The 14,570-nt window shown below is 45.8% G+C and overlaps 2 long non-coding RNA genes across 13 annotated transcripts in view; one reads left to right on the top strand and one right to left on the bottom strand.

Moving 5' to 3' along the window:
* LOC125756002 (uncharacterized) overlaps positions 1 to 6,143 on the bottom strand; it is a 38,176-nt gene extending 32,033 nt beyond the window's left edge. For 2 of the 3 annotated variants that reach the window (XR_007413782.1, XR_007413781.1), the window contains exons 1-2: positions 6,008 to 6,143; positions 4,829 to 4,919 (exon numbers count right to left, since the gene is read on the bottom strand). This is a non-coding gene — a long non-coding RNA (uncharacterized LOC125756002). Of the gene's footprint in view, positions 1 to 667; positions 1,665 to 4,828; positions 4,920 to 6,007 lie in introns of those variants that run through there. The other variant, XR_007413780.1, reaches the window with a different exon arrangement.
* LOC112671790 (uncharacterized) overlaps positions 1 to 14,570 on the top strand; it is a 126,467-nt gene that overhangs the window by 41,255 nt on the left and 70,642 nt on the right. The window contains exons 6-7 of one of the 10 annotated variants that reach the window (XR_003143855.3): positions 3,699 to 3,838; positions 6,675 to 7,158. The exons of 8 other annotated variants lie outside the window; for them this stretch is intronic. This is a non-coding gene — a long non-coding RNA (uncharacterized LOC112671790). Of the gene's footprint in view, positions 1 to 3,698; positions 3,839 to 6,674; positions 7,159 to 14,570 lie in introns of those variants that run through there. One more of the 10 variants, XR_004803159.2, reaches the window with a different exon arrangement.

Consider the following 14,570-nt stretch of genomic DNA (forward strand, 5'->3'; position numbering starts at 1 on the left):
TGGAAAATGTGAAGGAAATTTAAATGTATATTATTAAGTGAAAGAAGCCAATCTGAAAGGGCTCCATACTGTGTAAGTCCAACTACCTGACATTGTGGGAAAGGCAAAGCTATGAAAACGGCAAAAAGATCAGTGGTTTCCAGAAGTTAGTGGGGAGAGAGGGCTGAATAGACAGAGCACAGAGGATTGGGGGGCAGTGAAACTCTGCATGATGCCATAATGATGGCTAACATGTCATTATACTTTTATCCAAATCCATAGAATGTACAACAAAAAGGAACAACTTGCGTAAACTGTGGACCTTGGTTGGTGGTAGTGCGTGGAAGAGGTTGGGGGAGGAGGAGGGCTTATGGGAGAACTCTGTACAGTCTGCTCCATTTTTCTAGGAACCCAAAGCTGCTCTAAAAAAATAAAGTATGCATTTTAAAAAATCTATGTAAATAATTAATAGCAGAGAATGATAGACATCATGAAAGAAACTTAGGGTTAGATGTGGGGAATATGAGGAGCAGGGGGCCACTTAGCCAAGGTGAAGCCATCTCCACAGAGCCAAGGTGAGGCGGCAAGGAAGGCATTCCAAGACAAGAGACCAGCAAGTGGGCATAGTCCTGGGTAACAACTGCCTAACAGATTGGGATCCCCCTGCTTGTGCGGCCCTGCACACCTTTTCCCGGCAGGCACACTGTACAGGGAAGTGAGCTATGGTCAAAAGACTGCATGGTAAATAAGGAGCCAGAGCAAGGGACGAAGTGATCCCAAGTAGTGACCCCACAAAAGTCTACAGTGGCTGCTTGCCAGTCCAGGATGTTTGTGAATCGAGGCTGCTCCCCAGAGGTAGTGCTGAAGAGTCTGCCCCATTGCCTCTGCCATCCACATGTCTTTTCTCCAGGTTGGCTAACACAATGTGTTTGGCTACTGTTAATCTTATTTGGGCAAGGTGTTCAAACTACTCATCCTTTCTATATCTTTCCTCATCTACAAAATGAGGATAATAAAAGTTACCTTGCAGGGCTCCAGGGTAGCGATGAGGAATCTGTGAGGTAATGAAGCTGTGTGAAGCCCCTTGCCCAAAAATAGTCGCTGTTCAATATATGGTTAGGTTTATTGCTGTTATTCATATTATTTTGGCTATTTTTCACCAGTCTGTGAGCTTTGTCAGTTCTTTAATGGAGCATAGGAATAGCCTATAAAGTATGGTCTTAGGGCACACAATCTGTGTAATCTCAGGCAAGTACAGTGAGAACTAGAGAGGAAATTCCAGGAGGAGAAAAGCTTTTTTAATGACTTACTAAAGTGAACTGAGCACATGTGGAGCTGGTAGTGGTTTTTCTATGAAAGGAGGATGGGCAAGAGATGGCTAAGATGAGTGAGGATAGGGAAGTCAAGGCTCTAGACATAGGGGAAGCCTCCTGTATTGAGCTCTACATCTGCCAGAACACTGAGCTGCCCACCTTCTGGCCCAAAGCACTGGCTATCCAAGGAAGGAAGTTGGCCCCAGGGAGGGATCTCTGTTCCTAGAGCAGACATTGATGAAAAAGATGAGATGGCTCTATCTGTCCTGGCAACAGAGAGTGCACACAAGAAGAGGGGAGAAATGTTTTGTATTTTCTCTTTATTCTCTTTCTTCCAGGCTTCCCAGATTTGACACAGTCTCCATTTTCTTTCTAGTAGAGGGGAAAATGACAACTAAGATTTCTCTTGAATCTTGGCAACAGAGCTCAGACTTCTTTAGTGTGCAGTAAAAATGGCATTGACCTCAGTAACAAATAAATTAAATCCTGGTTGGCTTGGAGTTTAACATCTTGGCCTTTCTAAGTTCACTCACCAAATGATTTACTTCCTTAGCTCCTTGAACCCAATATCCCCAGCAGCTGACCTTCCAGTGAATACCATTTATCTTACTTCAGGGATACAGATCTCAGACAAAACTGAAAACAGGTCTTAGAAATATCCATGAAGATTAAATGTGTTTTAGACATGCATACCCTGAAGGGATGAGAGCCAGCCCCCACCCTGTCTCTAGCTAAAAAGAAATTCACCTGAGGATTGGGCTGTCCAAAAGGAGCATTAAATTGGGAGCTGGGTTACCTGAGACCCTGAACCTGTTCCTTATCAATAGAGTGACCTTAAACAAGTCACATTACTTCTCTAAGCCTAAGTTCCCACTCAGTGTAACAGAGGTTGGAGGGCTGCCTCAAGACACCCAGCCAGCTTGCCATTTATATACTGTGTTGTCAAATACCTGTTCAGGTCTTGTCCTTCCAGTTTCCTCCATGACTTCAATAGTCTAAGGACACCTCTTTTTATCATTTCACTATAGACAGTAAGTACCCCAGAACTGCTCAGTTTCCTCATCTGCACCAGGGGTGGGAGCAGTGACCTAAGGTTTAGTGCCACCTCCAGTTATTGGCTCAGGGCTCTGCAGAGCAGCTGGCAGTGATGTTCCTGGGAAATGAGCTGGAGGCTGCTACAGTTTGGCTGTTTCCCTGAACAGCTGGTGTGGAGAGTAGGGAGGGCAGGACAACCTCTGAGACTCTGGCCAACTGCAGCGTATATTAAGGGCAACCCAGATGGCTGCTAGCCAACAACCCAGGCCCGTCTAATTTGCACACTGTAGTTTCTCCTTCTGAAGGTGTCTCTCTCTATATATGGTGAAGGATGTTTGTTTCGTTCTCCTTCTATACCTGTCCACCTGAGCAAGACCTTAACTTGAGTCTCTTTCTTCGTATGGATTGTCACGAGTCTCTTCCTTCCCCAGGGCCAATCAGTGGCACCTCACATGGGCTCCAGGACCACCAGGCTTCCTTGAACAGACTATAGGGGAGGGAGTCTAAGGGAAGATCACACTCCTTTGTCCTACTAAGTTGCAAGTGTGGCTATAGCTTATTTTCCTAAGGCTGTAGGGTTAACAAAACTGCTAAAAGCTTGGGGTTGGCAAAAGAGAGTTACAATTATAGAATAAAAACTGTTAAGCTGGAAGCTGCCTATAGACTCTCCTGGAGCCCACTGCCCCATGGCCTGCGTGCCCTGCTTGCCTTCTCCTTCCACAGCCTTCAGACATGCTCTGACTGTAGAGCTAACCTAATTCACAGACAGGACGGCCCTTGGCCTAACTGCCCTACCTGGAGTCCAGGCCCCAACTCTTTGTTTTCCCTAAGAGAGAAGGGAAAACTCCTCCACCAAGTGAACACTGGAAGAACTTCTGCAGTGAGTAGTAGCTTTGCCCACTGAAAAGACAGCCTTCCATATTAGTATGCACAGCCATTTATTTCCCCTTATCTCAATATGTCCATTCTAGAATCAGCTCTTGAGTTTTCCTCTGCATAACCAAAAAGCCTAGTATTTTTCCCAAAACAAAAACAGTCTTTTCCTGTAGGTAGGTTTTCCTTCTTTCTTTGCTAACCAGAAAACAGCTGAGGCTTTGGAATTACTGCATCCCCTGCTTCAAGCCCTCTTGAAGGTTGCAGCGGTATCAGGGTCTGATATGAGAGCACCCCATCGTATAAGTAATAATCAGACACCAATGACCATATCTGGACCAGTCATAGTTGAAGGCAGAAGGTGCTGGGCAGCCTTCAGGTAAGTTCTTCTACAAGCCAGGGTTTTAAACTAAGCACAGAATGGCCTTTGAGTCTATAGCACATGGCTTCATCAGCCAGCAGGACCAAATTACTCCTGTGTTTATTATTTTTTTAAAGGCATTGACCTATGCATAAACAGCACTTGACATTGAAAATTGCCACACTAAATACCCTGCTCCTCTGCCCGATTACAGCAGCCTCGGAGCTCTTCCAAATTGTCACCTAGGATGAATATGACAGCAAACAATGCTTTAAAAGTAAGTAATCTGCTCTATAATTATTTTAGCGGCTGCAACTGCCAACCAGCAGGATCACTTATGAAAAAGGATGCAGTCGTTCCTTATTAAAAATGCATGAATATACAGTCTCTTGATTGTGGAAATAATCAGCAGACTATCTAATGTAACAAGACTTAGCCACAGAAGAATTAATTAGGGTGAAATTGATTAAGGAAAAGAGGGTAAAAATCTATCTGTGATGATTCAGGCTCTGCGATTAAACTCAAGCATTAATTCTCACATTCTTTTCAAATTAAGAGCCTCATGTAAATGCTCCGCATTAATATTCCAATATACCCCACCTCCCTTAAAACCAAAGAGAAATGCAGACATTTCTAATGAAAGCTAAAGATCTTGTTCAGTTGACTGTAAAACCTCTGTATTAAGGATTTCAGGAGATTGGAGTTTTAATTATTATTTTAAATAAAAGACAGGGCAGGGATTTGGAGCGGGGGTAACGAAATCCCTGAATTCATTCTGGTTTTGAGCACTTAGAACTTTCATCAGGAGATTTCTCAAAAAATCTCTGAAGGAAGCATGCAACACAAATGATTATGTGACAGCCTCCTGAATTGTCTTTGTTTTGCAGTAACCTGCTCTGGTACAGATAAGGGGACCTTGAAGGGGTCATATATTCCATCCCTTACCCTGTGGCAGAGCTGTATTAAACCAGAGACCCATCCATAATTATCTACCATCTCCTGAGAGGCCTCTGGGCACTGGAACTCCACAACTCCCTCGGTAACACGATCAGGCAGCTAATATATTCCCAGCTCCAGCTTGTTCCCCCCCCCCACCTCCCCCCACCTCCCCCCCACCCCCCCCCGCAGCCATTTGAAGGATGTGAGTGAGGAGAAGCTTCCTGCATCACTGATTTTTCTCTTTTCATTTTCCCTCCATTAGGAGCCCACTCTGTGGTTCCTGGCTCTCCTCATCCAAACTGTGTTTATGTTTCACAGGGTCACTGACCTTTCCTTGATCCTCCAAGGACTGCTATCTTTGTGGCTCTTCTTCCATCTGCTGCCTTGTTTTTTGTCCCGTGGTTGAGTACATCCTTTGTCTGGGTGGGGAAAGGCAACTCATGGCTCAGAAGCATCACACAGGGCTCTAAGCTGTCCTTCTGTGCAGTATGCAACCACTCAACACCATCTAGGGGACCCCCTAATCAAGGTGCTCTGAGGTGGGGGGTACCCAGAGTTGCCAGCTTTTATTCAGTGAAATGTGAGGAGATGTGAGGAGAAGTAAAGAAGCAATTTCAAGCCCTTTGTTTAGCCTGAATATGATCTTTTCTCTTTGCCACCCTGGGAGGTAGTCATGGTCCCATTTTACTTGGGAGGCAGAGGTGTTCACAGAGGCCTCCAAACAGAATCTAATTCCACCTTGGGTCTCTAGCCAGGTCCCCCTGAGGAATTTATCAAGCAGTGACCTGGGGAGAGGGCATTCTAGGCAGAGGGGGCAATGTAAGGGGATCTGGGAACAGCATGTATGTATCAGGCTTCACCTTCCTGGGCCAACAAGGGAGGTGTCATTTACATTTATGACAAAATATCCATGATGTCGTTCCCCCCCCCCCCCCCCGCCCTCGCCGCCCTATGACACTGCTTACTGGTTTCTAACTGCCTCAAGCATAGCTGGGCAGATATCATTGGAAGAATGCAGGGCAGGCCACCAAAAAGTCATCAGAGGGTTATTACTGAAAGCCTCAGGGAGAAATCCAAACACTATCTCAGGGAGAGCCATACTACCCTATAGCCTGGCTCCACTGCTCATACCTACAGCCCCAGGCTCACCATACCTGACTTTGAACAACAAATAAGGAATATGGCAAAGCCCTGTCTCCCCTCTCAGGAAGCTCCTTCACTTCTATGTAAATTTGTGGATGCAAATTGTCATGAGGAGGCAGAGACCCCAAAGCAGCCCAGCCCCAAATGCAAATACTTATGGGGGAGGGAAGGATGGTCATCCTAACAACACCCATCCACAGAGCCTGGAATCCCAGATCCAATCAAAAGATCCTGTGCCCTGCACAATGACTACCATGGCCATAACTAATCCTCTCCCTCTTGTCCACTCCACCCTGTCTTTATGCTGTTCTTCTCTCATCTCTCCCTCAATTCGGTTATTAGCAACCTAGTTCTAATGACCTACCCAGGACTTTAACTTTATCCTTGGTACTAAAAAGGATGCAAGAGAAAAAGATGTGAACTCTGCTCTCAGGAATTTCACAGGTGGTCAAGAGAATGACATGAACTCAACCAAAGCAAGTGAAAAAAAAAAAAAAAAAAGCAAGTGAAAAATCATAATAGATAGTATGTCATAACTTATTACATCAAGTGCCACCAATTTAACATTGAGTGAAGACAGAAAGGGAGCAACTCCTGGGACATGGGCTGGGGTGATTAGAAAGATTCCAGGGAATAGGTGAGACTTGAATTCATTCTTGAGGCTCAGTTGGCATCATAAGGATTGCGGGGAGAAAGAAAAGATTCCAGGGAAGGGTGAGACAGCAAAGGGCTCAGGCTGGAGGGCAGGTTAGAGGACTAACCTAACCTCTAGCCAGGCTAGAGGGGAAGGTTATGCTGGGGAGTAAGAGAAGCCAAGCTTTGCAAGCCTTGAATGCCAGCTATAGAGGCCTGGATTTTAAGCTAGGTTGTGGATTCTCAAACCTTGGTGTGCTGCAGCATTACCTGGGGTACTAGTTAAAATGAAGGTTCCCAGGCCCCAGCCTCAGGAGGCAGAGCATTTTAAATAAGCACCTCAGGTGACCCTGATGGTGGCCCACTGGCACATTTACTAAAGGCTCTTTTCTCACCAGCTTTGTCCCTCCAATGAGTAAACCTGGGCTTTGTTTGCATCATGGAAACCATGGAGCCAAAAAGGGTTCCCAGCTTCTGCAAGGACATTGAGCCTTGTCTCCTAGAAACCTGGAGGTTGGGACAGGGAACTGTTTTGACTTCACTATAGCCAAAGGAAAAGCAGCTTTCAACAACAACTCAACTACAAGAGTCCTTCTTGCACAAGAATGAAGAAGCTGCTTTAGATCCTGGGACTATATGGAACTAGCTACCCCAGTGATTAAAAGTGGAATCAATGAAGAAATACATTTGCTGGAGATACTTGTATATTATAAAAGTGTTCGGGGTGCCTGGGTGGCTTAGTCGGCCTGGCATCTGACTTTATTTTGGCTCTGGTCATGATCTTAGGGTTGTAGGATTGAGCCCACATCAGGTTCCATGCTCAGCACAGAGTCTGCTTAGGATTCTCTCCCTCTCCCTCTACCCCCATCCCCTACTCGCACATGCACACTCTTTAAATAAATAAAATAATAAATAATAATAAACTAAATACAAAGTGTTCAGCTTTAGGTTCCTTTAAACAGCTATCTCTCCTTAGTTAATGTGACATACATTGACTCCTGGATCTGCCATTTAATAAATGTGCTTAATGGTGAGTTACTTGCCCTCTCTTTTAAACCTGTTTGCTCAAGTCTCAATTTTTACTGGGAAATTTTCAAACAGAAAAAAGTTGAAAGGATTGTACAGAAAAACCTATAAATCTTTCACATAGATTTACCAAGTGTTAACATTTTGCCATTTGTTTTCTTTTCCTCTTTTTACATAGATTTAGAAGTATACCTATATTTCTATATTATATATACATATTATGTATATATACATATCTCTGTATATATGAAGATATATATACGATATCCTATCATATATATACATATCTCCCTGTCCTTCTGCCTCTTCCCTGACTCTTGCATGACTCTTCCCAGAGCTGTTATAAGGGCTAAATGGGGCATTGAAAATAAAATGCTTGACATAGTGCTTAGCACATAAAGAATGCTCCAAAGGGGTGCCTGGGTGGCTCAGTCAATTTGAGCATCTGCCTTTGGCTCAGGTCATAATCCCCAAGTCCTGGGACAGAGCCTTGCATTGAGCCCCACATCAGCTGCCTGCTATATGGGGAGCCTGCTTCTCCATCTCCCTCTGCCTGCCATTCCCCCTGCTTGTGTGCTCTCTCTCTCAAATAAATAAATAAAATCTTTTTTAAAATTCTCAAAAAAAAAAAAGTGTGTGTATAGAGCTAAACATATTGCACACATACATACACTCACACTCACACTCACACATATACTCAAAATGCATATATGTATATATGCATGCCCAGGAAGGTAAAGTTCTGGCCAAACAATGAACAGAACCCAGTTCAAGCCCCATCTGCCTGACTCCAAATCCAAATCTTATGCCCATTCTGCAGGCAATAGGTCAACCCTTATCCCCTTATAAGAAACATTTGATCTAAATCATCTGAGTATTGTTATAAAAATTAGAGTTGGGATCCCTGGGTGGCGCAGCGGTTTGGCGCCTGCCTTTGGCCCAGGGTGCGATCCTGGAGACCCAGGATCGAATCCCACATCGGGCTCCCGGTGCACGGAGCCTGCTTCTCCCTCTGCCTGTGTCTCTGCCTCTCTCTCTCTGTGTGTGACTATCATAAATAAAATTTTTAAAAAATAAAAAAATAAAAATAAATTATAAAAATTAAAAAATTAAAATTAAAATTAGAGTTGATTTCAAATATCTTATTTACACCTAATTTCAAGATGCATAAAGCAGGACCCAACTGCTCTGATTATACAAGGTTGGCTGTGGGTCCCCACACCTATGCCCTTTCTTCCCAGAATCTGCTAGTTAGTGCACTGCTTTCAGCTCACTGCTCTGTTGGCAATCTCACAACATCCCAAACTCACCACATTAAACAGCAGTCATTGTGCACCCAGAAACAACATATTGTGGCCAGAGAGCACTCTGTCCTTCACCCTATACAGAGTAATTGGTCTAGAATAAGGACAAGACCATGTGCTCATTTCAGCAGCACATATCCTAGAATAAGGACAAGACCAGAGAATAAGCCTTGGTTGAAGTAGGGAAACTTTAGGGTTCCAGGTCAGGTGGAGGTCCCTGAGAGCTCCCATGGGTTTTCATTGGAAATTCCCATCCCTGCTTTCAACTAAGTACCCCAACCCCAATCTGTGGAAGGGAATCCACAGCAGCAGTAAATCATCATTTTGAGTCAAGGGTCTTTATCTCATATGAACTAGGATGAATCCACTCAAGAACTAATCCCATCCGTCTGGGATTGTGAAATGTGGGTTTGCTGTTTAGATGCACATCTGGGATTTAAGGCAGGCAAAAATCACTTCCAATGAAGACTTCACAGAGCTGGTGGGCCTTGGGGAGGGGTGGATTGGAGTTGGATAAGGAGGAGGAGGAGGAAGAGCAGTTCTGATTTTGGGGTGATGGGGGTAGAGAGCATTAGTAAATGCACAGAGCTAGGATAATGAAGGGCTGATCCAGGGATTAAGGGACAATGTGTGCCAGGAAGAGTAGGATCCACGCACTGAGAGGGCAGGGCCCTCCCAACACAGAGCAGATAGTGGCTGTGGAGCAGCTGAATATTTTATTGATGGAAAATTGGATGTGGCTCTGGTGCTTGGGATGTGGATTCTGATTTCAGGGCTGGGTGGACTAGATGGCTGATTAGGCTGCAAGAGGGTGACTGAGGCCCCACCCCAGGCTTCTCAGCCCAGCAGAGCACAGATCCCAAACTTCCTGCTCAGCAATATCAATGAGTGTGCATGCTCTGGCTCTGGAAAGATGAGCAATGCATTGCCTCACAGGCCCTCAGTTCCAGTTATTCAGGAACATACATTTAGCACCTACTATTATAGCCCTGAGGATCAGTCTGTGGATCAGCTTGGAGACACAGACCCCCTAACAGTCCTCTAACTGGGAAGAACAAAGCACTGTGGCCTGAGGCATCTCAGAAGAGGGGCTGCCTGTGCTGATACATTCCTCAGACAGAGAGGAAGGAGAAGGATGCTAGAAATATTTAGTGAGGACTCAGCAAAACATGAGCTAGGAACTTGTTCTATACCACAACCCTTAAACTTCATAGTCACTGTAAGAAGTAGGTATCGTAGTTCCTAACTGCATAGACAAAAGGCATTCCAGGTAGGCACATATGCAAAAGAATACATGGAGGGAACTTTGGAATGCGAGGACACTTAGCAGTTTAGAGAAGCTGAAGCATTGGAGGCTTACTGGGGTGGGAGGTGGGAAGCTGGCAGGAAATGAGCCTAGGAAGATGGATTGTCAGGATGACAAACTTGGACTTTACCTACCTAGCCACCTACCTTTGAAGGGTAATGAAAAGGATAGTGGCAAATGTCCCTTTTACTCCTACCTTGATGGCCTTTTGGGTCCTGGCCTCCTCTCCACATCCTAACCATTCCACCCTATTAACAAATAGCACACCTTTACTGTGAGCCACACACTCTCCTAGGCACTGAGAAAGTGGGCATGGACAAAGGCCTACTCTCATGGAGTAACGGAAGAGGGAGTAGTAGAAAGAGACACTATCTAGGACACAAATACATCAAAAAATGCAAAATTGTGATAGGTGCTGTGACAAAAATCAAACACATAAATGGGAAAGAAAGAGATGGAGAGGAGTGGAGAGGCTGCTTTAGTTAGTTGTTTTCTCCCTTCTCCATGGACCTCTGGGTTGTAGGGGTGCAGGGGTCTCAGGACACAGAGTTAGGAGCTTTTTCAATTTCCTGCATTTCAAATCCTTTCCTGAAAGTAAGTTGACTTCCTAGAAAAACATATCCCTTGCTTCCAACATTCTTGGGCCACTGATGCTGCTCCTGGCCAAGACCAAGGGAAAGACCCCTAACTTTGGACTCAGCCTAACCTGATTCCAGTGGGGATTAAGTGAGAGGCATGGTATGAAGCATCCTGTGCCCTCCCTTCCAGGATCAGGAGCCCAAAGTGCAGAGCCCACTTTGTATTCCAGAGCTGGAAAGGCTAAAATGCCACGGCCGTACAGGACACACAGTTTGGAGATAATTTTCAGGGATGGGTTTCTTTCCCTTCACCCATGAGTCATTGCAGAATATCATCCTCTTAGCAGCCAACAGTGTCCTTTCTCTGGAATGACCCCTCTGCTTCATTACCCTTTCTTGGCCTTTGGTTATGCAGAAGACCTATTTAATTCCAGGCCCAATAGTCCTCAGAGGAACCAAGTCACCCTGAGTAGTCTCCCCAGTTCACATAGTCTTGGGCCCTTTCAGCATATGTTTTCCCACCTCAGTGGCCAAATTGGTGTTCGTCCTAAGAGTCAGGGAGGAGCAAATGGGATGCTGGTAGGATGGCTTGTCATGCCCTGGTTTCTGGATCATGAAGATCCACCAGGTCAAACTGGATAAGTTGTGGTATAGAGCTGGAGCCCAATGAGTGGCTCCTTGGATACGAGCCAACCTGCTGGGGCCTGGGCACACCCAAAGAGGATTGTGAGCAGGTCAAACCAGTGGGGCCAGATCCCAAGCTGTGCCATCCTAAAAGGATTCTTAAGAAAGTAGGCAGATGCTAGGAAGGGTAGGAGTAAGAGTCCAGCTCATGCCTGCACCAACCTAAAGGAAGTGGGAAGGGGAAGGTGAGTATAGGCCTTGACCAGCTACAGGCCAGAGGCTATATTGGGATCTGGACTTCCTATCCCAAGTGCAGAGGAGGGAGCAATTCTTGTTGGGCTGCTTATCTGTGCCTTCCATCCCTCCGAGGAACCCTGGCTGGGTCCGGTTTTATTACAACACCTTTGCCTTCTTGCTTCCCTCAGAGAGTCATGGTAACAACTGAAGACCCTGGAGAATGATTTGGTAGCCACCTTCCTCGCTTAGAGGACCTTTTTCACCTTTCTACCCTCCTTTGGGCATTTCCTAAAGCCCAGCCTTTTTTTTTTTTTTTTTTTAAGATTTTATTTATTTATTCATGAGAGAGACAAAGACATAGGCAGAGGGAGAAGCAGGCTCCATGCAGGGAGCTGGATGTGGGACTGGATCCCTGAACTCCAGGATCAGGCCCTCAGCCAAAAGCAGAGCTTAACCGCTGAGACATCCAGGCATCCCAAGCCCAGCCTTTTGAGAGGTAACAAGAAAGTAGTGTGTTTTTTAAAATTTCACAGAGCAGAGCGTTATTGCCAATCAGAGCTCAAGACAATGCAGAATTTGAGGCCATGTGTGTGAAGAAGGCAAATCCATCCAATATCCATCTCAAAAGCATCCTAAAGCTAAATAATGGGAAATTCTGCACTCTTCCCCTCCCTTCCCTCTGCCTCTCTCTATATATACACATACACACACACACACACCCTCCCCCACACCCATTTCAGAATCTTCCCCTTTTCTGCCAGTCTCTGCCTCCTCCCCCCCCATCTCTTTTCTTTTTTTTTTTTTTTTTTTCCCCATCTCTTTTCTTAGCAGGAGCACACCAGGACAAAAAAATGTTACTATATGAGCCTCCCAGCCGCAGAACTGGTTTCTCAGAAAGAGTTAATACAGATCTGACCAGAATCATTGCGGTCCTGAGCCCATTTCTCAGACTCAACCTGTCTAATATAACCCAAGAAATGAAGCAATTGCATGTAGTGGTCTTCACCAAAGGGTGCCCAGGGTTGCCCTGGGGAGCCATCTCTGCTGTTGTTCTAGGAGAAGGCTAATTCACTTCCTGTTGCAGGAGACTGCTGATATGGTCCCTTCCCAGGGATCAGCAGCACTGAGGGACTTGGGAAGGGCACTTATAAAATATGGGTTATTAATGGGCTGCTGAGGGTCTGGGAAGGCCCTGAAACTGAATGCGCAAGTGTAAATATGTGTGTTTTCCTGGGGATGAGAATATGTTTTGTCTGATTCTCAGAAGATTTAGAGACTCCACTCAAATGGTTACTAGTGGGCCAATAGATAAAACAAAAAAAAATTGAAATGTTCCTTCTCTCATTTCGCTCCCCAATCAATGTGTTTTATGCAATTCCTCATGTAAAGTGGAAGCCTAGGCCCATAGAAAGCAGGGGTTGAACATCCTGAATATGCAGTTCCTTGGATAGTCACCAAGAGAAGATCTGAGCAGGAGACATGATGTCACCTTTAGGGAGGAGACTCTTCAGCTGTCTGGAGTGAGGGGAGGAAGTAGGAGGAGAAATCAGTGGCCTTGAACCCCGAGGGAGAGCCCCAGAACACCTTTCTGGGACACAGTCCAGGCTCTGCCTTGTGTATACAGTTCTAAAAGAGATGCTGTGCAGATTCCAAGCTGCCAGATCCTGGAGGTCCTAAGGGAGAACCCAGCCCAAACCAACCCAGATGGTGTCTGGGCATCCTGTACCCTACCTACCAAGATCAGGAGCCCAAAGAGCAGAGCCTACTGTTGAGTCAGACCTAAGATAGCTGAACACCAAGACCAGTTCCCCTGACCTCCCATGGGAGGGAGGAGAGAGAAGAGGGAATGAGGGCCTCCACCCACTAGCCTCTGAGTCTCTTTAGCCCTTGGCATGGTAATTAATGGCCGGGAAGTTATGCATCAGCCTCTGCAACCTAACATGGCAGGAGCTCCCTCCTGACAGCAGAGCTAATAAGAAATTTGCTAATGCAATTTATCACTTTAAAAAGCCATATGTCGGTGAGGATGAGCACTTCTCTGCGGCAGCCAGTCTAATTGTCAGAGCAGAGCAGCAAGCAGCTCTCTGAAGGGGGTGAGGATGATGTCTTCACTGAATCGGTGGCGCAATGCAGCAGACAGAATGGGAGGAGGGGTGAGGTGCTGGGCCCCAGGCCCTCAGCCTGTCCTGCCCCCAGGAAGCTGGCCTCTGCAAGACTGTTCTAAGGACCTTTTAAGAACCCGATGTGCCCTGAGCTCCAGCTCCTGCTGGAAGCTGTACTTGCAGCTTCTCAGTTTATGCCGCAGTATTAAAATAAGAAACAGGTCTGTCTGCAGTGACAGCTGATCTAAGTCTCAGCCAGTGAATGTCAACACACTAGACCCCATTCAGGCTCCTGACAAATTTGCTTTTTCTCTCCCAGACCTCTGCAATGACTCTAATCAGGAAAAGGACCACTAATCCTGAGTCAGATGCAGAGGAAGATTAGAAATCAACCTCTGGAGCACCTGGGTGGCTCGGTCCGTTAAGTGTCTGCGTTTGGCTCAGGTCATGATCCCTGGGTCCTGGGATCAAGTCCCACACAGGACTCCCTGCTCTGTGGGGAACCTGCTTCTCCCTCTCCCACTCCCCCTGCTTGTGCTTAAGCTCTGTCTCTCTGTCAAATAAATAAAATATTTTTAAAAAAGAAAAGAAAAATCCAGTTCTGGCCCCATAAGATCCATGCTCCCTGCTTAGACAAAAGGTAACTTGCTTTGAATGCCCAGTGTTTGGCAAAAACAAACAATGGTTTCCGGAAGGGGAAAAACTGCTGCCATGGGATTTTTTTTCCGCTCACTCCAAACCATCTGCCCCCAAAGCAAATTCACAGAGAAGCAAGTGTCCCTGTGGGAACAGAGCCCAGGGCTACCAAGAATGCTCTGGGAGGGATTAAAAATGTCCACATGTCTGGATCCCCCTGCTTTCTGGAATAGTCCTCCACTCTCAGTTATCCCTGGGAATGAAGGGGAGCTGGGGAGAGTGATGAAGGAGGGCAAGCCCCCAACACCCAGAGAAACATCACACCCAATTTCAGTCAGTTCAGCTTTCTTCTAAACCAAGTGTTGATCTTAATTTTTCCTTATCCTTTAATTAATGCTTTGAATATTGGTGGAAACACTCGAGGAAGACAAAGCACAAGGACCCAGGTAATAACCAGTAGAAAGAAGCAATGCCATACTAG

The sequence above is a fragment of the Canis lupus genome, chromosome 10, assembly GCF_003254725.2.
Source record: "Canis lupus dingo isolate Sandy chromosome 10, ASM325472v2, whole genome shotgun sequence".
Lineage (NCBI taxonomy): Eukaryota > Metazoa > Chordata > Mammalia > Carnivora > Canidae > Canis > Canis lupus.